This window comes from Thermobia domestica, chromosome 4, assembly GCF_964235325.1.
Source record: "Thermobia domestica chromosome 4, izTheDome1.hap1.1, whole genome shotgun sequence".
Classification (NCBI taxonomy): Eukaryota; Metazoa; Arthropoda; class Insecta; order Zygentoma; family Lepismatidae; genus Thermobia; species Thermobia domestica.
Window position 1 is genome coordinate 54,721,438 of NC_137457.1, and position 24,943 is coordinate 54,746,380.

Sequence of the window (24,943 nt, forward strand, 5' to 3'; positions counted from 1 at the left end):
ATATGTGTTTTACAAGGTGTATGTTTTTTTATTGAAACAGATCAAATATATTTAAATGATTGACCCATATTAACAATATTGAAAATCGGATTATAAACTTGGGTTTTTAAAAAAGAAAATATTGTTTTATTTATTGAAAACAATGTTTCAAGATAAAAAGCACTCGATGTCTCCGTGGACAACAGATGAAATCCTATAGATTAAGAGTCACGAGTTAAACGAAAGGAAATAAAACCATGTCTATCTTATCTATGTAAACTATACTTTAGCTCCGCTCAGGCACGGAGGAAATTTTCCATTGTATATGGAAAACAAGTGCATGGCCTAAGTGCATTGCCAATTTGTCATTTAATTGTTTGGTTTTAATGAGTGAAGACCGTAGCTTACTTAGGATATGTAAGAAGATGAGAGGTCAGTAATATAATTCATTTCGGCAAGGCTTGCATATGTGACAATGAAAAAGCATGACTGCATCATCTTCTCCCCACCTCTTTGAGGGAGGGCATAATATGTATAAACTATAGTACAACGATATTCAACCCTCCTTTCTATTTAGATCGTGGAGAGTAAGCATCGGAAGATTTTAACTGGTGATTGTGTTACTCTGTGTAGTGGTTGTTAAATTGTTTATTGGCTGTTTAAGTTCTTCGGTAAGTTTAATTGAAATTTTATTTTATATTTAAAACAATTTGTGATTTTGAACGAACACTAAAAATTAAAAAAAATGACGCGCATAATATTTTTGTTTTGTTAAGTGTATTGTTGAGGGTATTGTGTTTAATAGACAGAACCAGATGTTACTATTTCATACAGAGTTGAGTTGAATTTTAGTTTAATGTACTGTTTAACATCGAGGCTCCTGATCCTTTTGCTTCATATTGAATGTGGAAATATAAAAGTTCGCGTTGGAAATGGAACTAGGGTCAGTAAAGATGACTATAATATAATTGATTGTAAATTTAGAGCTTTTTTTCCACCACCAAGGGTATTTGAGAAGTGAATCTACATATTAATGTAGGCCACGAACCACATAAATTTATACCATGGGGGAATTGACCGGGGTTTTTCACACCACAACTTAACCACGGAAGAGCTTTAACTAATAAGAAAATAAAATCTGTAATGGTAGCTTAATGGTTATGGATTTAGATTTTAGGCTTTCCTTTAACGATTCGAAGAAAGCGGCCTGAGCCTTGACATTTCTTTGTTGTAAAAACGATGAAAAGTTGGTTAAAGACATACACTTTTTCCGACCGGGAATTGAACTGTACGTGTACGTATTTTAGGCAGAGATATTTGAGTGGGGAAATATACTTACTTTTGGGCACTTTTATGAAATAGTATTACATATGTTTCTTTGAGTATTAAGAGAAGAAAGCTTATTAATTAATTAATGAGGGGCTCGCAACACGAATTGAACCACTAGTCCTAATTAAAAACGAATTTGCTTGATGACAATGAACAAATGTTTTACTGTAGATTGATTTAATACAGATAGCTTGAGAAGGCAGAATTAGAGAAAATCCGATTTTGTGATGCTACCTTATTTAAAAATGTGAATGTATTAAATTATTGTAGTACACTAGGATTTATACAGAAATTATAAGAGCTCCACACTCTGCCACACCACCACTTGATAATTTTAGGCGTCATAAAATATATACGGCGAGTCGAAACTTTAGGACGCATTTTCTAGGCAATTTCTGGTTATTGCGTTCTCCCAGTTTGTAATATTAACACTTTAAATATGCACTACTACCTCGCAAAAAATCATTTAACAAAGTCTGCTTTTTCCTTGTAAGATATAGTCATCTCAGGTAAGTAAATTGAAACAAATGCCAAAAAAGAAAAAAAATAGAGACCCTAAAATTAAATTTTGACATATTCACCACTGTTCAGGTTATGCTATATACAATTGCACTAAGCAGAGTGTGTCCGTGGGTCGTAGTGAGTCTGTAGGTTATGGTGGATCGCTGGCTTATGGTGGGTAACGGTGGGTGGTGGATTGCAGTGGGTCACATCCTGTTGACCCACAACCCACTAACCGACTTACACATCTGGACCCACATGTCTCACTTGACACAAGAACCACTTCAATTCTGGTGAGAGGTTTCCAATTCAGCATGGCAGAGACAATATAGGCTTTGTTAAATCCGAGACGAGACGAGACATGTCCTTGTCTGGACTCATCGCGTTTTAAAAGTCTCGAAAGCATTCCATAGCCCTCTCTTGTCCGATTATCAATTGTGACCTGTAAACTTCTTTACATTTCGAATTTGCATGGCTTCCAATTTTACTTCTATTGTTAAGAGGTTTACGAAAGAAAATTAGAGGAAAGGAGACGAGATAACAAATTGTCTTATTTCGGAAACACGAGATGACACTGGGTTAGCCACGAGACGAGACACAGGCTTCGTGTCGCATCGCTAAAATGAAAGAATTTAACATGAGGAGAAGAAACAGGCAATCATGTTGTGTCTAGTGCATCATAATAATTTCTTTTCTAAAGTTCTGTTTTCATTTCATTATCAAATTATTTCTCGACGTCCGACATCGGATCATGTTTCACTAACCGTCACAGTTCCGGAACTTTAGGTGATAATGCTTGCAATTATCACTTTGATGTTTTATAGATGTTTGTTGTTTGTATTCCGCATTCTCATTATGTATGCGTCTATTTGTCAACTACTTGATTTGAATGGAAGCACCTCACTCTCAGTTCCGGGAACATCTCTCACTTTCTCTCTCTCTCTCTGTCTTTCCGTTTTTCTGGCTAGATGGTCTCTGCGATAGGCACATTTCTGAAGATACATACCCCTGATTAAATATACTTGCTTCCTCGTTTTCATTGTTTTACTTCTCTAATAAATTTCACCGAAATTTTTAACTCTTTTTCACTTAAAGTATTAAACGGATAATATGTTCTCTTTCACTACCGCTCATGTCCTTTTTGCGTTATTTTAAAACCTAAAAAATATACTCCTTGGAGCAATTCGAACCGCCGTCCTTTGGATTTGTAATCTAGCGCCTTAACCACTATAGGAAGATCGTTGCTTGGTAAACGTTTAGTTGTTGGAATATATGTTAGTATTTGTATTTTATGTTCCCATTTCCACAATTTCTACTTTCTTTTTCTCCGCTTTCTCTCTACTGAATTAATTCTCATATTCTAGATGTTTAGAACGCAGGAATGTAGTGGCTAAGACGCTAGATTGAAAATACAAAGGACGTAAGTTCGAATCCAGTACAAATAGAATGATTTTTTAATAATGCATACAGCACGTGAGAGGTGGTAAAACAGAGCGTATTACCCGTTTGAGTTGTTAAGTGAAAACTTGGTAAAAATTCCACTGATATTTATTAGAGAAGTGATACAATGAAAATGAGGAAGCAAGTATATCTAATCAGGTATATGAATCACAGGACGGTTATCGATAAAACGAAATTGTTCCGAATTTCACACATATGAGTCTCTGTGCAAAGGCAAACTTTTTCAAAAACGTGCCCGTTACAGAGACCTTCATATTCCACCCATTGCACTAGCCAAAGTTAGTTTAACAATAACAAATGGTGTAGTGTATTTTCCTTAAAACGATAACTTAAATAGTGCATACTGCAGATGTACGAAGTGTTTCGAATGTCCAAGTAATTCCCTTGCCCTTTCCCAATTAACATGCGTAAATCGTCTCTATCATGATATAAGTGTTTGCGTCCACTTTCCTAAGGATTGCTCGTTTAGTATGAGAAGTCACTCTTTGATTCTTCACGATTGCTTTGAAAATGAAATAACTTGAATAGGATTTGAAGCTATACTGATTACTCACAAGTCCATCACTTCACCCCTACATTATCTTCTCATGCAACATCATAAGCTAAATATTGCTAAGTTCAGCTCTGATGTTTGGAATGAACCGGAAAGCTCGTGTAATTATATTTCCACCAAAGTGCATGCCGAAGTTAATTTAAGCGGTGATCTGGAGACAATTTAATGCCCATTACTAAACTAAATAATATACAATGGAGTAAAATTACAGCAATTTCCTGTTATACAATAATTTCGCCGTGCAACTTCAATAGTATAATAATAATAATAATAATAATAATAATAATAATAATAATAATAATAATAATAATAATAATAATAATAATAATAATAATAATAATAATAATAATAATAATTTTACATCGGTCCGGCGCGGAAAGTGAGAATTGTAATCAAAGTAAGGAGAAAAGCCTAAACTGAATAAGACATTGAAGCGGGTCACAAGCTGGGAATAAGAATAGTGCATGGTGTAAATAAAGGACGACACCGACAGAGAAATCTAGAAACAATAGGTAAACGGAGAAAAAAACAGTAGAAATTGTTGAAGTCTAAACAAAATACTAATACGAATACGGGTGAGCAGGGTCGAGCCGAAGTTCAATCCGAGTCGAGTCAAAGGTATTTTTTCTTGAGTTGAGTTCCGAGCCAAGGCGTTGTTTTCGAGGTCGAATTTCGAGTTGATTCGAGTTTGATAACGGCTCGCTCGCTCGTTCAGCTCGTTTTAACTCGTTTTGAAATAATGGCCTGATTAGACTGGGAAGCGAAAGCCATGAGAAATGTATGCAATAATGTGGAATACTTTTAGTGTTGCTCACGACAGGGGTGTATCTCGTCTCGTAATTTTAGTGCATCTCGTGGGGCAATTTTAGTGTATCTCGTCTCGTCTAGATAACGAGAGGACAAGAGTTTTTCCTATTATTACGAGACAGCCTCAAATGCCGTAACCATCAATATACTGTAGTTCTTAAAATCAAGGCTGAGACCTTCACGGTCGAATTCTTGAGCCCAAGCAGAATACCAAGCCGGGTAGTGATATCAACCGGCTCGGCTAGTATCAACTGAGCGAACAGCTCGAGCCGGCTCGGTTGGGATGAGCCGTCGGCTCAGCCCAATTAAACCGATGATCTGAGCCGGCTAGTTGGCACGATCCATAGACTCGGCTCAATTGATAGGTTGGGATAGGTCACCTACTCGGCTCACGTGAACCGCTTCTAGCGAGCTAAGTTGAAACTAGTTGATCGGCACGGTTCGACTCAGCTCAACTAAGCTCAACTCAGTGAAATCGGCTCGTTTGGGTGAGCTGTTGGCTCGGCTTACTTCTCGGTTCGGTTCGGTAGTTAATGAGCTTTAAGCCGAGCCGCTCGAGCCGTTGAGAAGCCTATACCCGGTCCCAGCTGTTTTGAACATGTTTGGCTGAAGCCTATAACTTTTAATAATTTTTGCTCGAGCCCGAATACTTGTCCCTTCGTAACTCTAACCCAGAACGTGACCTATGCCTTTGCCTCCTGAAGACTTCTCGACGACCGAGATCGACAGTCAATTAGCTTTTACTATTCAGATACAAACCGCTAATATTTTAAAGATTATACACGGCGTTGATATAATAATAATAATAATAATAATAATAATAATAATAATAATAATAATAATAATAATAACATTAAAAATTTTAAACTTGTCGTAAAATTTAGCAAAACTTTTTTAAATTAGAGATTTCGGGGAAAGGGTTCTGTACCTTGAAGACACACCTCTGCAACTACCAAAATTTTAAACTAGAGCATTCTACTGAAGTTTCATGTAGAAAGTATTCTACTGTATGTTTTAAGGAAAATTACTCTAATTAAAATAACTGAATATCACGCAACAGTAAGGCATATAATAAACTAATTTTTTGGATATGCAGAGGTAAATATAAAAGCTTTGCTACAAAATACCTATACAGAACATAAGTCAATGAGTTCTGGAATACAATGTAACGAAATAGCCTATGAGATTCAGTCTACAAAGCAATTGTTACTTAAACAATGGTCTTGCACTATTTCGAGAATCGAGACAAGACGAGAAATGTTTACGATACTTTTAGTGTCGTATCGATTCTCATCTCCAAAGAGAGACGAAAATTTTGAGTTAGCCTTGACCCGTCTCCAATGTAAAATTTTAATTTTCATGTTATTTTACTTGTTTAGAAAAGAGATGAGGCACTCCTCTTCTCGTGGGCAACATTAAACCAAACCGAAATATTCTTTCCAAATGTCACGTTTCTGCTTGTAATGGGATGTCCTGAGCAATAATTAACTCCTAGCTTTTAATCTTCTACGAGATAATAATAATTATTATTAATTTATAATTATTACTACCATTATTCCTGAAGATTTGATAGTTCAAGTATTGAAAAATACGAGTATTCAAATATCTGAATATAATACAACGTATGTCATCGCCGATCAATCGCCATCAAAAATCCTAAAGTAAAAAAAAATGGGACGTGGATCCGCACAAGCACCTTCACCACTGAAACACGATCGCTACGCGGTAAACGATTCGTCTTTAGTCTTGTTACGTTAGGTGTCTTTGTCTTTGCTTGCAAAGACAATAATTTTAAAAATTAAAAATTGAGTAGATTATGTTAGGAGTTTGTAAATGTTTTTTTTTCACGGAAGACATGAGAAAACTTATAACATAAGTAAATCACAGAGAATGTCGGAAGAAAGTTTGCAAGATTCATAAAGTAAATTGAGAATGGAATAAGATACTAAACGAACACTGTGCTTGTGAGAGCGGGATTGTAGGTTATGAACGTTGAAAAAAAACATGAGTGAGTGTGCTGTATGTTTTTGGAGCCTATAGGTATATTTGTCAAAATTAAGAGAGTAGGGACTGTTTATAGGACAGTGCTGCTAATAACAGAAAGCAATTTACTATTGTATACACAACTTCAAAAGTGCATTAATACCTGCAAATCTTATTTTCCTGCAATAGTAGGCAACCCAAAAAGCTCGGCGTTTGGGTTGGTTGCAAATTCGAAAGGCGTTGGACTAAATCTCAATTTTGTCTCGAATATATCAGTGTGGCAAACTGCAAATAAGAGAATAAAACAAATTGTTAAGAATGACAATTTTATTATTGTGACGGAGTTGGATGACATCAAAAGGTACAAAATGACTTACTTAAGCAGTTGAAAACGATGAATGGTGAGAAACAGATACAAGAAGAAAGCACCATCTCCAAAAAAGGAAACTAATAAAAAGAAAAAGTTATATAACACAAGGGTTTCATATAAAAGTCTAACAGCACAAAAACAAATAGATAAACGAAACGAAAAAGAGACAAACACAGAATAGGGGACACCAGTGGCGTAGCAGACTTGCGACCCTCCCATGCAAAATAAAGAAATAAGACCCTAGTTGTAAACCCCACTTTTATAATAATAATAATAATAATAATAATAATAATAATAATAATAATAATTATTATTATTATTATTATTATTATTATTATTATTATTATTATTATTATTATTATTATTATTATTATTATTATTATTATTATTATTATTAAAAAGTCGTTTCCTTTTCAAAATCTCTGACTCTGTCTAAGATAATGAATGTCTATAGCGATCATGTGTAGACGTTTTTTCAATGAGCGGTCCCAAAGGCCAAAATGGGTGTAAATCTAAAAGAGAGAAAAATAAGAATCTTTCTTATGGTAAATTCTAGTTCAAAGTTCGAAGCACTTGCTTTTGCACGTGATTTTTTATTTATTTTTTCAGGAAACAGAAAAGTTCTGGCGCTTAAGAAATTATACCATAGAATATTGCAAATTTGCAAGTGGATGTATTTGCAATGCAATTTGTGGTAATAAAGGTATTATGATAAAAAAACAATTTGTAAAAAGTAAGTTTAATTTCTTCATCCATCGCAAGTCTTAAGGGCCCCTTATACCTCGCCACCCCCAGAATATTGATATCGAAAATTTAGAATGATATATTCATGTCCATATATTCGCGATATCAAATGTTGATATAATATAGATATCGACGATAGCGGTATATCGACATATTACAAGCCCAGGTCCTAGAAGTGATGCTTGAAATATACTGGAATCAACAATCAAATTCTAAATAAGTTCTCCATTTACGTACTCAATGTTTAGGGGGAAGGGTGTGAACCCGAATAGAAATTTTAAGAAAAACAAATGTTAAGATAAAAGTAGGTTTTCCGTTTCCCCTTGAATATAAAAATTAGCAGAAAACTATTACTGTAATTTACCTTTTACCTGTGTTTCTGATTGTTATCACAAATCAGCGACAGTACACATACTTTACATAGTATACCAATACACTCTATAACTTTTCACAACCAAGCAAGCCGGAAGATGAATTTCCTCTGATATTAAATTTTAATATTCTACAAAATAGTCATAATAAATTGACCATATTTCTGCCAGTACTTTGGTACGGACTAAGAGCTACAAGACTAACAGAACTAGAAATGAGAGATTTCATTCCTTTTTCCTCTCAGACCAAAAGACTTCTGCATTTTCCTAAGATTTTCATTTTCTTAACAAAAGTCACCTATCCTGGACTAGTTCTGGCTACTGTGGTTTCGAGGTAATCGGTAAACGAAAGAGCAAAGTTTGTCGACTCTCAACTCTCGACAGTTTGTGGGAAGATATTTCACAGTTCGTGTTGTTATTTCTTCTTTACAAAAACACTTCTAGTTTACTCTATTCATGGTAAATTACTGAACTTATAAACATTTACAATTATTGAAAATTAATAATTAATTTTAAACATAAAAAGTCGTTACAGTTCAGTAGAATGCAGTAGTAGAATAAAGAAGTGAAATAAAATATTGTTTATTTGTTGAGATGTGCAGACTGAATGTGAATAATGTTTCCCATTCTCTTCTCCAGAGGCGGATCTACGATGGACTTCTGGTTGCACGGTGGTTGGTAATACTCATATTTAGAGCTACTTTTAAGGACTCCAAACTCTGGAATGAGTTTTATTTATATATATAAAATAAGAAATATCCCCTTTCTGGGGGAAATCGCCATGATCACCCCCTGGATCCGCACCCGCTCTTGTGTAGCAGACTTTGAAGATATTTAGCACGTCTATGCTCCTGACGATGCTGATTAGTGATTGCCACATATGGATATTTTTTATACTGAAATCGGATAGAAACTTACCCGGATTTGCAATATCCCTTTTACAGATAACTAAACGGATAACGGGTAACGGATAATAACAGGATAACGATGACGGATAATATCTGAATAACCAATGACGAATAATATCCAGATAACGGATACTATCCACATGATGGATAACGGATAATATCCGGATAACGGGTGACAGATAAGATCTCTATAACGGATGATATCCGGATGAGGGATAGTATCCGGATATCGGATAATATCCGGATAATGGATTTATCCAGATAATTTATAAAATTAAGATAACGGATAATATCTGGATAATAGAACATTCGGATAACTGATTACGTCCCGATGACGAATAAAGGATAATATCCGGATAACATATATAGTTTGAAAAATACCATATAGGAGAGGGACATATCAGTCCTTTTTGCTCATGGAATTATTAAAAGACGATCGTCGGGCAGTGGTCTTTACCATTGGACGCGGTGACATAGGGGTAGAGCGCTTCTTCTCGTGCATGAGGTCCTTACTGTTTCGATACCCGGCCTAGTAAGTTTGTCGTGGACAAGATCGTATCTGTGGGCTTTGCCAGGGTACTCCCACTTCCTCCCACATTTCATTCCATCTTTTCTCTATTATTATTGACTCGCTTCAATCATTGGGCCCAGTGGCCCAGTGTGAGAGCGCTTCCTCTGGTGGGGCCAATTAAGTTTTTGGTGGACAATGTCTCACGTGGCTTCCCTCAGTGTACTCTCGCTTCTTTCCAGTTTTCATTACACGAATTCATCTATAATAATTGAATTACTTTAATGATTGGACGTGGTGGCTCAGTGGTAGAAAGCATCATCTGGTGTGCCAAGTACGTTTGTAATGGACAAGGTCGAATTCCTGGGTTTTCTCAGGGTATTCCCGCTATCTCAAAAATTTCATTCCACCAATTCTTCTATTCTCAATGACTTGCTTTAATCATTGAGCGCAGTGGCTCAGTGGTAGACCGCTTCCTCTGGTGGGCCAAGTAAGTTTGTGGTGTACAAGATCGTATCTGTGGGTTTTCCCAAGGTACTTCTGCTTCTTCCCACTTTCCATCCACCAATTCCTCTATTATCATTGACTTACCTTAATCATTGGGCACAGTAGCGTACTGGTAGAGCACTTCTTCTGGTGCGTGGTGTCCTTAACCTTTTGGTGATTCTATGTAACAATATGTACCATACGGGTGTTTCTTGATACATTGCATTGAACTCTTGTATTTGAGCTTTCTCGTCCGGTTTTTTTTGTTTTCCAAGTCCAGAGGCATTGTAGAAGACATTACGTTTTGTTTCATACCTTCATGCGTACAGGCATGTTAGTTGATGACGTCATAAGTCTAAAATATATTTTGTTTCATTTATTAAGCCTATATTCAATATTTTTGGTGAGCTTATTTTTGCACTAGAAGATTGAAATGTTGCACAAACATTCCGTCCAACGAGTAGTATTCGCCAGCTTTTTTTCAGATTTGTGAGTTAAAACAAGGGGGAACCACATGGTCAAAGCTTTGAGGAAAGTGATATTTTTACCCCCAAAACCCATTTCTTCGGGATTGTATACATGATGGAGACACGAGAGTCATACTGCCTGAAAGGCAATTTTATTCTGAAGACAATGATGTGCAAAACATGACCCTAGGGTAATTAGGGATCTCTCATGGAAATTTTAAGACAATCCCTCTATATACGGGAATATTGTACATTGACGGTATAAATATTTTTTGGCTGGCTACTTTTGTACCTTGAAGATTGACATTGTGCACAGACATTCAGCCTACTTAGTAGTATTTATCAGATTATTTCAGATTTCTGCGTTAAAACAGGAGGGTCCAGAGGGGCCATAACTTGAAAAACGGCATATTTAAACCAAAAAGTCCCTTTCTTCGGGATTTTCCCGCCTTATATACATGATGGAGACACGCGAGTCATACCGTCTGCAAGCCAGCTTTATTCCGAAGAGAATGATGTACATAACATGACCCTATGGTAATTAGGGATCTGTGAGGATTTTTTTTAAATGTACTTCTGTATAAGAGAATATGGGGCAATGTCGGCATATATATTTTATCTCGGGCGTATTTTTGCACCTAGAAGATTGCAATTGTACACAAACATTCAGTCTACAGAGTACTATTCAACAGATTTTTTTTCAGATTTATGCGTTAAAACAGGTGGTCCAGAGGGGCTAAAATTTGAAAAAATAGGAATATTTAGACCAAAAAAATAATTTTTTTCGGTAATTTTTCGCATTAGATACATGATGGAGACATGTGAATGATACCGCCTCAAAGGCAGTTCTATTCTGAAAAGAATAATGGGCGAAACATGACCCTAGTATACTTCGTGATGTCTCAGGAAAGTTTTTCCCTGAGATCATAGTTTTGTGGTAATTTGGGTCATTGTGGGAAATCTTGATAAAACTTCTCCCGCCCTTACTATTCAATATAGAAACTTGAAATTTGGCAAACACATTTAGTATACCAAGTGATATTTACCAAATATTTTTCAGATGGCTATGATCACACAGGGCCGCTCCAGGGGGGGGGCAAGTTGCGAGAAAAAAATTCCCTCCAAATATTCATTTGACATCATTTCTCCCGCACCTGGTATACGTTTTGAGCATGCAAATGGAACCATTTGAAAGCCACTTCCATTTGGAAGAGAATGAGGTATGAACCATGATCTTAGGATAAATAGTAACGATGCAGTAGCTGCTTGACTGAAAGTCTAAAAAATATCCCAAAAAGTCGGAATCTGGAAAGGGTTAATGTTTCTATCCCCATCCTAATAAGTTTGTGGTGGACAAGATCCTATCCGAAGGTTAATTCAGGGTATTCCCGCTTCCTCATACATTTCTTTCCACCAATTCTTCTATTATCGTTGATTTGCTTGAATCATTGGGCGCAGTGGCTCTTTGGTAGAGCGCTTCCACTCGTGGGTCAAGAAAGTTTGTGGTGGACAAGATCGTACCCGCGGGTTTTCTCAGGGTTCTCCCGCTTCTTCCCACTTTTCATTCCACTAATTCCTCTTTTATCATTGACTTGATTTAATCATTGGGCACGGTGGCGCAATGATAGAACACTTCCTCTGTTGCATGGAGTCCTCACTGTTTCGGTCCCCTGCCTGATAAATTTGTGGTGGACAAGATCGTATCCGATGTTTTTCTCAGGGTATTTCCGCTTCCTCCTACATTTTTCCCACCAATTCTTCTATTATCACTGATTTAAATTAATCATTGAGCACGGTGTCTCAATGGAAGAGCACTTCCTCTAGTGGGCCAACCACGTGGGTTTTCTCAATGTACTCCCGCTTCCTCCCTCATTTTATGCCACCAATTCTTCTATTATCATTGACTTACCTTAATCATTAGGGACGGTGTCTCAAAGGAGGAGCGCTTCCTCTGGTGGGCCAACTACGTTTTGTGGTGGACAAGATCGTATCCATGGTTTTTCACAGGGTACTCCCGCTTTCTCCCACATTTCATGCCACCAATTCTTCTATTATAATTGACTATCTTCAATCATTGGGCGCAGTAGCTCAATGGGAAAGCGTTTCCTCTCGTGTGCCAAGTAAGTCTGTGGTGGACAAGATTGAATCCGTGGGTTTTGTCAGGATACTCCCGCTTCCTCCCACATTTCGTTCCACCAATTCTTCTATTATCATTGACTTGCTTCAATCATTGGGCGCAATGGCTCAGTGGTAGAGCGTTTCTTCTGGTGGACCAACGTCGTTTGTAGTGGACAGGATCGCATCCGTAGGTTTCCTTAGGGTACTCCTGCTTCTTCCGACTTTTCATTCCAGCAACTCTTCTATTATCATTGAATAAGTTTAATCATTGGGCGCGGTGACTCAGTGGTAGCGCGTTTCTTCTGCTGGGCCAAGTAAATTCTTGGTGGACAAGATCGTATCCGTGGGTTTTGTTAGGTTACTCCCTCTTCCGCCCACATTTCATTCCACCGATTCTTCTATTATCATTAACTTCCTTCAATCATTGGGCGCAGTGGCTCAGTGGTTGAGTGCTTCAATCAGTGGGCCAACTAGGTTTGTGGTGGACAAGATGGTATCCATTGGTTTTCTCACTGTACTCCCGCTTCTTCACACTTTTCATTCAACCAATCCCTCCATTATCGTAGACTTGTTTCACTCATTGTGCACGGTGGCTCAGTAGTAGAAAGGTTAATCTGGTGCGTGGGGTCCTTACTTTTTCGACCAAGGCTTAGTTAGTTTGTTTTGGACAAGATCGTATCCGTGGGTTTTGTCAGGGTACACCCGCTTCCTCCCACATTTCTTTCCACCAAGTCTTTTATTATCATTGACTGGGTTCAATCATTGGGCGCAGTGGTTCAGTGGTAGAGCGCTTCCTCTTGTGGGCCAACTATGTTTCTGGTGGACAAGATCGTATTCGTGCGTTTTTTCAGGGTACACCCGTTTCTTCCAACTTTTTATTCCACCAATTCTTCCATTATCATTGACTTGCTTTAATCATTGGGCACGGGGACTCAGATGTAGAGTGTTTCTTCTGGTGGGCCAGGTAAGTTTGTAGGGGACAAGATCGTATCCGTGTGTTTTGTCAGGGTACTCCCACATTTCATTCAATCGATTCCTTTATTATCAATCATTGGGCGCAGTGGCTCAGTGGTAGAGCGCTTCCTCTAGTGGGCAAGGTAAGTTTGTTGTGCACAAGATCGTATACGTGGGATTTTTCCGGGAACTCCCGCTTCCTCCCAAATTTCATTTCACCAATTTCTCCATTATCATTGACTTGCTTTAATCATTGGAGGCGGTGGTTCTGTGGTAGAGCGCTTTTTCTGGTTGGCCAAGTATGTTTGTGGTGGACAAGATCGTATCCGTCGGTTTTTACAGTGTTCTCCCGGTTCCTTCGATATTTCTTTTAATCGATTCTTCTATTATCGTTGATTTGCTTCAATCATTGGGCGAATTGGCTCAGTGGTACAGCGCTTCCTCTAGTGGGCAAGGTAAGTTTGTTCTGCACAAGATCGTATACGTGGGATTTTTCAGGGTTCTCTCGCTTCCTCCCACATTTCATTCAACCAATTCTTCTATCATCATTAACTTGCTTTAATCTTTGGAGCGGTCTTGGTCCCTTGAGCATCGAAGTGATGTCAGAAAACAGATTCGGTCCCAAGCATTTGGGTTCTGATGTAAACTTTTGCTGTTGTTCAATCTCAGTATTTTAACGCGAGATAAAACCATCCATACAGCTATAAATTTTGTTCTATCTTGCGCAACCAGTTATTAATATTGAGCCAGTTCGAAACCTCATTTCTGGCGTTTTGAGGCCAGGAAACGATTTCGGATATTACGCTCACCTCAAACGACTAGGATCTTTCCAATTTTACCATCCGCGTACAACAACCCCATGTTTAAAAGGGGAATAGATAGGAGTCGTGTCTAAAACTTCCGGACCGAGCCTCTTGAGGTTCAAGTCTAGGGATCGATTGCTGACATCACAATTGTGCTGAACGGATCAAAACCTTTCAAAGGCCGCCAATGCCGTCCAACCATTTCATCTTTAATAGGTGAATAGAAGGGACCCGAATCCATAACGTCAGGACCCCATTCCTTCAGCTTCGTTACCTGGGGCAGACTTTTGACATTACTACAGCACTCAGGGGACCCGGACCATGTCAGCGCTACCACTCGCGTTCAGCAACTCCATATCTAACATGGTCGTCCTGACGTAGGAGAATCGACTCCATGCTTTTTTCATAATTATTCTCCAAATGGATTTGTATACAAGCTAGTTTAGCAAGTTTAGCAGCAGGTCTAAAATAAGCCTATGGAGAGTGGCTCTTATTTGTTAAAGAATACATAACGTTCGCTTTTGGCTGTTGCAATGGTCTGTCCAAGCGGCTTTGTAAAAAAAAAGAAACAGCGTTGCATAACAACAAAAAGGTGTTTCTCTTATATGTTAAAAAAAGCACAGAAAGGAAAAGTCAAAGTTTGGTAAGGTCAGTGTCGGGGGACGCCAAAATCTACTTCGCCTCGGGCAGTGGTCTTTACCATTGGACGCGGTGACATAGGGGTAGAGCGCTTCTTCTCGTGCATGAGGTCCTTACTGTTTCGATACCCGGTCTAGTAAGTTTGTCGTGGACAAGATCGTATCTGTGGGCTTTGCCAGGGTACTCCCACTTCCTCCCACATTTCATTCCATCATTATTTCTATTATTATTGACTCGTTTCAATCATTGGGTCCAGTGGCCCAGTGTGAGAGCGCTTCCTCTGGTGGGTCAATTAACTTTTTGGTGGACAATATCTCACGTGGGTTTCCTCAGTGTACTCTCGCTTCTTTCCAGTTTTCATTACACGAATTCATCTATAATAATTGAATTACTTTAATGATTGGACGTGGTGGCTCAGTGGTAGAAAGCATCATCTGGTGTGCCAAGTACGTTTGTAATGGACAAGGTCGAATTCCTGGGTTTTCTCAGGGTATTCCCGCTATCTCAAAAATTTCATTCCACCAATTCTTCTATTCTCAATGACTTGCTTTAATCATTGAGCGCAGTGGCTCAGTGGTAGACCGTTTCCTCTGGTGGGCCAAGTAAGTTTGTGGTGGACAAGATCGTATCTGTGGGTTTTCCCAAGGTACTTCTGCTTCTTCCCACTTTCCATCCACCAATTCCTCTATTATCATTGACTTACCTTAATCATTGGGCACAGTAGCGTACTGGTAGAGCACTTCTTCTGGTGCGTGGTGTCCTTAACCTTTTGGTGATTCTATGTAACAATATGTACCATACGGGTGTTTCTTGATACATTGCATTGAACTCTTGTATTTGAGCTTTCTCGTCCGGTTTTTTTTTGTTTTCCAAGTCCAGAGGCATTGTAGAAGACATTGCGTATTGTTTCATACCTTCATGCGTACAGGCGTGTTAGTTGATGACGTCATAAGTCTAAAATATATTTTGTTTCATTTATTAAGCCTATATTCAATATTTTTGGTGGGCTTATTTTTGCACTAGAAGATTGAAATGTTGCACAAACATTCCGTCCAACGAGTAGTATTCGCCAGCTTTTTTTCAGATTTGTGAGTTAAAAACAAGTAGGAACCACATGGTCAAAGCTTTGAGGAAAGTGATATTTTTACCCCCAAAACCCATTTCTTCGGGATTGTATACATGATGGAGACACGAGAGTCATACTGCCTGAAAGGCAATTTTATTCTGAAGACAATGATGTGCAAAACATGACCCTAGGGTAATTAGGGATCTCTCATGGAAATTTTAAGATAATCCCTCTATATACGGGAATATTCTACATTGACGGTATATATATTTTTTGGCTGGCTACTTTTGTACCTTGAAGATTGACATTGTGCACAAACATTCAGCCTACTTAGTAGTATTTATCAGATTATTTCAGATTTCTGCGTTAAAACAGGAGGGTCCAGAGGGGCCATAACTTGAAAAACGGCATATTTAAACCAAAAAAGTCCCTTTCTTCGGGATTTTCCCGCCTTATATACATGATGGAGACACGCGAGTCATACCGTCTGCAAGCCAGCTTTATTCCGAAGAGAATGATGTACATAACATGACCCTATGGTAATTAGGGATCTGTGAGGATTTTTTTTAAATGTACTTCTGTATAAGAGAATATGGGGCAATGTCGGCATATATATTTTATCTCGGGCGTATTTTTGCACCTAGAAGATTGCAATTGTACACAAACATTCAGTCTACAGAGTACTATTCAACAGATTTTTTTTCAGATTTATGCGTTAAAACAGGTGGTCCAGAGGGGCTAAAATTTGAAAAAAATAGGAATATTTTGACCAAAAAATAATTTTTTCGGGAATTTTTCGCATTAGATACATGATGGAGACATGTGAATGGTACCGCCTGAAAGACAGTTCTATTCTGAAAAGAATAATGGGCGAAACATGACCCTAGTATACTTCGTGATGTCTCAGGAAAGTTTTTCCCTGAGATCATAGTTTTGTGGTAATTTGGGTCATTGTGGGAAATCTTGATAAAACTTCTCCCGCCCTTACTATTCTATATCGAAAATTGAAATTTGGCAAACACATTCAGTATACCAAGTGATATTTATCAAATATTTCTCAGATGGCTATGATCACACAGGGCCGCTCCAGGGGGGGGCAAGTTGCGAGAAAAAAATTCCCTCCAAATATTCATTTGACATCATTTCTCCCGCACCTGGTATACGTTTTGAGCATGCAAGTGGAACCATTTGAAAGCCACTTCCATTTGGAAGAGAATGAGTTATGAACTATGATCTTAGGATAAATAGTAACGATGCAGTAGCTGCTTGACTGAAAGTCTAAAAAATATCCCTAAAAGTCGGAATCTGGAAAGGGTTAATGTTTCTATCCCCATCCTAAGAAGTTTGTGGTGGACAAGATCCTATCCGAAGGTTAATTCAGAGTATTCCCGCTTCCTCATACATTTCTTTCCACCAATTCTTCTATTATCGTTGATTTGCTTGAATCATTGGGCGCAGTGGCTCTTTGGTAGAGCGCTTCCACTCGTGGGTCAAGAAAGTTTGTGGTGGACAAGATCGTACCCGCGGGTTTTCTCAGGGTTCTCCCGCTTCTTCCCACTTTTCATTCCACTAATTCCTCTTTTATCATTGACTTGATTTAATCATTGGGCACGGTGGCGCAATGATAGAACACTTCCTCTGTTGCATGGAGTCCTTACTGTTTCGATCCCCTGCCTGATAAATTTGTGGTGCACAAGATCGTATGCGATGTTTTTCTCAGGGTATTTCCGCTTCCTCCTACATTTTTCCCACCAATTCTTCTATTATCACTGACTTAAATTAATCATTGAGCACGGTGTCTCAATGGAAGAGCACTCCCTCTAGTGGGCCAACCACGTGGGTTTTCTCAATGTACTCCCGGCTCCTCCCTCATTTTATGCCACCAATTCTTCTATTATCATTGATTTACCTTAATCATTAGGGACGGTGTCTCAAAGGAGGAGCGCTTCCTCTGGTGGGCCAACTACGTTTTGTGGTGGACAAGATCGTATCCATGGTTTTTCACAGGGTACTCCCGCTTCCTCCCACATTTCATGCCACCAATTCTTCTATTATAATTGACTTGCTTCAATCATTGGGCGCAGTAGCTCAATGGGAAAGCGTTTCCTCTCGTGTGCCAAGTAAGTCTGTGGTGGACAGGATCGAATCCGTGGGTTTTGTCAGGGTACTCCCGCTTCCTCCCACATTTCGTTCCACCAATTTTTCTATTATCATTGACTTGCTTCAATCATTGGGCGCAATGGCTCAGTGGTAGAGCGTTTCCTCTGGTGGACCAACGTCGTTTGTAGTGGACAGGATCGCATCCGTAGGTTTCCTTAGGGTACTCCAGCTTCTTCCGACTTTTCATTCCAGCAACTCTTCTATTATCATTGAATAAGTTTAATCATTGGGCGCGGTGGCTCAGTGGTAGCGCGTTTCTTCTGCTGGGCCAAGTAAATTCTTGGTGGACAAGATCGTATCCGTGGGTTTTGTCAGGTTACTCCCTCTTCCGCCCACATTTCATTCCACCGATTCTTCTATTATCATTAACTTCCTTCAATCATTGGGCGCAGTGGCTCAGTGGTTGAGTGCTTCAATCAGTGGGCCAACAAGGTTTGTGGTGGACAAGATGGTATCCATTGGTTTTCTCACTGTACTCCCGCTTCTTCACACTTTTCATTCAACCAATCCCTCCATTATCGTAGACTTGTTTCACTCATTGTGCACGGTGGCTCAGTAGTAGAAAGGTTAATCTGGTGCGTGGGGTCCTTACTTTTTCGATCACGGCTTAGTAAGTTTGTTTTGGATAAGATCGTATCCGTGGGTTTTGTCAGGGTACACCCGCTTCCTCCCACATTTCATTCCACCAAGTCTTCTCAGTATCAATCTCAGTATTTTATTACGCGAGATAAAACCATCCATACAGCTATAAATTTTGTTCTATCTTGCGCAACCAGGTATTGATATTGAGCCAGTTCGAAACCTCATTTCTGGCGTTTTGAGGTCAGGAAACGATTTCGGATATTACGCTCACCTCAAACGACTAGGATCTTTCCAATTTTACCATCCGCGTACAACAACCCCATGTTTAAAAGGGGAATAGATAGGAGTCGTGTCTAAAACTTCCGGACCGAGCCTCTTGAGGTTCAAGTCTAGGGATCGATTGCTGACATCACAATTGTGCTGAACGGATCAAAACCTTTCAAAGGCCGCCAATGCCGTCCAACCATTTCATCTTTAATAGGTGAATAGAAGGGACCCGAATCCATAACGTTAGGACCCCATTCCTTCAGCTTCGTGGCCTGGGGCAGACTTTTGACATTACTACAGCACTCAGGGGACCCGGACCTTGTCAGCGCTACCACTCGCGTTCAGCAACTCCATATCTAACATGGTCGTCCTGACGTAGGAGAATCGACTCCATGCTTTTTTCATAATTATTCTCCAAATGGATTTGTATACAAGCTAGTTTAGCAAGTTTAGCAGCAGGTCTAAAATAAGCCTATGGAGAGTGGCTCTTATTTGTTAAAGAATACATAACGTTCGCTTTTGGCTGTTGCAATGGTCTGTCCAAGCGGCTTGGTAAAAAAAAAGAAACAGCGTTGCATAACAACAAAAAGGTGTTTCTCTTATATGTTAAAAAAAGCACAGAAAGGAAAAGTCAAAGTTTGGTAAGGTCAGTGTCGGGGGACGCCAAAAGCTACTTCGCCCCGGGCAACGAAATTTCAAGCTACGGCTCTGAGCTCCAATACTTATCGGTCTTTCAGAATCTCATCCCTTACCCACAACCACAAGCTGTTATACCAAAACGTTTGGAAAGAACCTGTGAGTGTGACTTATTAATAGCTATGTAATATGTTGACAGAGTGCTAGTCTTTGCAACGAAGGTGCCCTTAGGCGAAATATCAGGTTGCTCTCTACTTTTTTTCTGCCTTGTAAATCGTAACATTGTGTTTAAAGGGACACAGAAACAACGTCAGTTGTTTAGTTGTTCTTTGTAGAACAACTGATAAGGCGTTTGTGTCTTTTACACAAATACTTTTTTGCCAGATTGCTGTTTGTAGCCTTCTTTGCATTATACACTATGAAACAACATATCGAGATTGAGAGAAGTTCACAGAAATTTTAAAGAAGAGTGAAAAATATTTTTATTATTCATATCCTTTATTATTATTTTTTTTCTTGAGTACAGAGATACAAAGAACAAGAACTCCGTCACCATTAACCTGGAAGCGAAAGTGACTTCGTATTGGAAATAATACATCAAGGTTTTTAATTTGAGGGAGAGGCTATAGGGCAGGGACGAATTCAGGGAGCGCATGGGGCAATCACCTCTCCCATGGAAGAGGAAGCTTTCTTATTTTATATATAAATAAAACCCATCCCAGAATTTGGAGCTCTTAAAACTAGCCATGTAGCAGTATTACAATCCACGCCCCCCCAGAAGTCCGTTCAGGATCCGCCCCTGCTACAGGGGTACTTTAGGGTTCACTGCTTTTCCTTGTAATCCAGGCTCATTGTTGGATAAGTATAATATTTTATTACATAATTTGTCAAATTGAGCGAAATAGTTTTACCACAACGACAAACTCAACAATTAGGATTAGGAAAAACAACGCATTGGTTCAAACACAGACAGAAAGAGAGAATCCATTTGTTCGGGATGTTTTTTGAGGTTTGCGGCGTTTCCCAAGAAGAAATCTTGCTAAAACATAGGTTGGTTTTAACAAGTAACGTAAATGGGCATCCGGTATATCAGTACTTCAAATGAAAAGCAAAAAGAAAAGAGAGACAAATATGAGTGTATTTTCCTATACTGCATTTTCGGCATTGAAGAATACCATTACTGTTTTACTGATCTACTGTACGCACTTCTGCGTTTTACTAACCTAGTCCCAATCATGCTATATATACAATATATCGGCTAGGTCCAATCTGCTGCCAATGTGCCTTTTCTTCAAGGAACATTTTTTTTATTACACGCTCAGAAACAAGGATAATGACCCGAAACCTGAGAAGATCTGGAGAATCCCCCAGTATCAATAAACTGACAAAGCAAAGGAAAGACAAAAGTGGAAAACTATTGTAATCCAAATTCGGGGCATTTCTTCTTGCAATGACCGATCCTTCAAGTCGGGGGAAGTTTCTTGAAATATACTAATATATGTTTGCTCCTTATTATAGTTTACGTAGTGATTTAAGACACAAAGATATATCGCAATTTGCAATATATTTTTGAATTTGCATTGCATTTCCATGTTTGCACTCCATTGCATTCCCATTTGCACTGCAAACTGCGATGCGATACTCAATTAAAAAATGCCAGGAGATTCCTGACCAGTTGTTCTTTCAGAAAAATATGTTCCGGGTGGGGGGCACTGCTGGTACTATTCTATTTATTATTGTATTATAGACGTATTATTTTGACCTCCTCCGGGGGCACTCTCAGAGCTCCGGGGGGGGAGTGCCACCAATAATATATCTGGAAGCAATACTGTTCCTGACACCAAGATAAGACAAAAGGTAATAATCAACCTGGGTGCACAAATGCTTAATTTCGGAGTTAAAGGCTGCCAACAACATAAAGAAATGTACTTTAAAGGTCAATAGCTCCAAAACTAAGCAACCTACCGTAGTAGGGTCAAGACTTTACTTAGGAACAAGTATGTGCGTTATCCAAATATCCATGTTTCAGAATTCTGCCATACTTCTGCAACAATGTTTATACAGGTACTTGGTGAGTACTTCAAATTAGATGCATATAGCCAAAGTTCCTCTTTAAAATTGTCGCGTGTGTACTTTAGATTCTGTAACATTGTATTTTTAATAGCGCACATATTAGTTTCTAAGTGAAGTCTTAACACGACTACGATAGGTAGGGATGCACACGAGACAAGGGTTGAGGCGGTCTCGTCTCGAAAGTGTGCTGTAAAAGTGATGTCTCTACTTGAAAAATGTATTCTTTTGTATTGGAAGAGCTGTGTCTCGACTCGAAATTTGTCAGGAAAATTCTGTCTCGACTCGTCTCGTGCACAACCCTAACGATAGGTCCCATAGTTTTACAGCTATGGACCCTTAAAGCCGCGAATGCGGGATATTATCAAGGGAGCGACTGAATCAGAGTTTGCCACTTTATCCTGTGTAAAGCAGGATTAAAGCATATTTTATCCAGTGTATACCTGAGTGTCAAAAGGGCTGTAGTTCCTCTTGGTTGAGTTGAACGTCCCTTTCAGCAGCGAGGCTATAGGAGACGTGGACCTACTGATTAACTTGGAATCCGAAACACGTAACCTCCCGCCGGGAATCGAACCCGGGTCTCCCACGCCAGAAGCTCGTATGCTACCCGCTTAGCCACAGAGGAGCTCTAGCTCCTCTTGGATCCACACCTGTATTATATATATATGTATATATATAAGTATGTATATATATAAGTATGTATATATAACTGTTTCTGAGTGATTAGTTTAACCAAAATTATTTTTAAAAATATGTGAAGAGTTTTGAGACATTCGAGTCGAATCAAGATTTTTACGAGCAGTCTCGATTCGACTCGAATTTTACAAATCGTGTCTCGACTCGTGCGCACCCCTACTTCTCGGTTCGGATTGATATTGAATAAGCTGTGAGCCAAGCCGCACAAGTCGTTGACAACCGTAGACCCAGGCAGAACAGTTTTAAACATGTTTGCCTGACACGCTATAACTTTTAACAAATTTTGGCCGAAGCACGAAAACTTGCTCCTCCGGAACTCAAACCATGAACCTCGTGAAAGATGTTCTTGTGTCCTAGATTTAACGACTACCGAAATCAGCAGACAACTAGTTTTTAGTATTCAGATGCAAACCGCCTATCTTTCAAGTGTAGTTATAGAATTTAATAATAATAATAATAATAATAATAATAATAATAATAATAATAATAATAATAATAATAATAATAATAATAATAATAATAATAATAATAAGTTGTAGTGGAAGTAGCAACATTGATAATAATTATATTATTTATGTAGAGTAAGTGAAAAGGGAACTTGAAACTACACACAAGATTTGGCTCGATTTGGAAAAGGTTTTGGATCGAGTTTGGAGTCGAGTTGGAAGAAATTTTTCGAGTCGAGTTCTCGAGTTGAGCTAAAAGATGTCTGCTTCGAGTCGAGAATTTTAAAAAATTTCACTCGAACTCGCTCCTGCCCATCCCTAACCACTGCCCCTGAGTGCAGTAGTAATGTCAGAAATCAGGCCCAGACCACGAAGCTGAAGGAATGGAGTCCTGACGTTATGAGCTCGTGTCGCTTCTATTAACCTATTAAACATGAAGTTGTTGGACGACATTTGAGAGGTTTTGATCCGTTGAGCACAATTATGATAACAGAAATCGATCCCTAGCCTTGAACCTCAACAAACTGGGTCCGCAAACTTTAGACACGAGTACTTTCTATTCCCCTTTTAAACATGGGGTTGTTGTACGCGGATGGAAAAATTGGAAAGATCCTAGTCGTTTGAGGACAGCGTAATGTCCGAAATCGGTTCCTGGCATCAAAGCGCCAGAAATGAGATTCCGCATTGGCTTAATATCAATACCTGGATGCGCAAAATAGAACAACGTTTATAACTGTATGGATGGTTTATCTCGCGTAATAAAATACTGACATTGAACCACAACAAAGGTTTACATCACAACCCAAATGCTTGGGACTGAATCTGATTTCTGACATCACCGCAATGCTCAAGGGACCAAGACCTCTGCAATGATTAAAGCAACTCAATGGTGATAGAAGAATTGGTTGAAGGAAATGGAGGAACAGGGAGTACCTTGGGAAAACCCACGGATACCACCTTGCCACCACAAACTTACTAGACCGGGAATCGAAAGAATAAGGAACCCATGCACCAGAGCACTACCACTGAGCTACCGCTCCAAACGATTAAAGCAAGCCAATAATAATAGAGAAGTTGGTGGAATGAAACGTGGCAAGAAGCGGGAGCACACTGAAAAAAAACACGAATACGATCTTGTCCACAACAAACTTACTTGACCGGGGATCGAAACAATAAAGACTCCACGCACCAGAGGAAGCGCTCTACCACTGAGCCATTGCTCCCAATGATTAAAGCAAAGAAATCATAATAGAGGAATTGGTGGAATGAACAGTGGGAAGAAGCGGGAGTACCCTGAGAAAACGCACAGATACGATCTTGTCCACCACAAACTTACTTGACCCACCAAAGGAAGCGCTCTACCACTGAGCCACCGCTCCCATTGATTAAAGCAAGTAAATGATAAAAGAAGAGTTGGTGGAATGAAAAGTGGGAAGAAGCGGAAGTACCTGGAGAAAACCCACGGATACGATCTTTTCCACCACAAACTTACTTGACCCACCAGATAAAGCACCTTACCACTGAGCCACCGCTCTCAATGATTAAAGCAAGTAAATGATAATAGAGGAATTGGTGGAATGAAAAGTTCGAAGAAGCACAAGAATCCTGAGAAAACCCACAGGTACGATCTTGTCCACTACAAACTTACTTGACCCACCAAAGGAAGCGCTCTACCACTGAGCCACCGCTCCCAATGAATAAAGCAAGTAAATGATAATGGAAGAGTTGGTGGAATGAAAAGTGGGAAGAAGCGGAAGTACCTGGAGAAATCCCACGGATACGATCTTGCTTACCAGAAACTTACTTGGTCGGGGATAGAAAGAATAAGGACCCCACACACAAGAGGAAGCGCTCTACCACCGTGCCACAGTGCCCAACGATTTGAGTAAGTCAGTGATAATAGAGGGTTTGGTGGAATGAAATGTGAGAAGAAGCGTGAGTACTCTGACAAAAATCACGGATACGATCCTGTCCACCATACAACTTACTTGGCTACGGATGAAAACAATAAGGACCCCACGCACGAGACGAAGCGCTCT

The 24,943-nt window shown here is 39.1% G+C and overlaps 1 long non-coding RNA gene across 1 annotated transcript in view; it reads left to right on the plus strand.

The window, feature by feature from the left end:
- Window positions 1-387: 387 nt before the first annotated feature.
- The window catches only part of LOC145683309 (uncharacterized), a 29,598-nt gene continuing 5,042 nt past the window's right edge, over window positions 388-24,943 (plus strand). The window contains exon 1 of the long non-coding RNA XR_014131009.1: window positions 388-650. This is a non-coding gene — a long non-coding RNA (uncharacterized LOC145683309). The remainder of the gene's footprint in view (window positions 651-24,943) is intronic.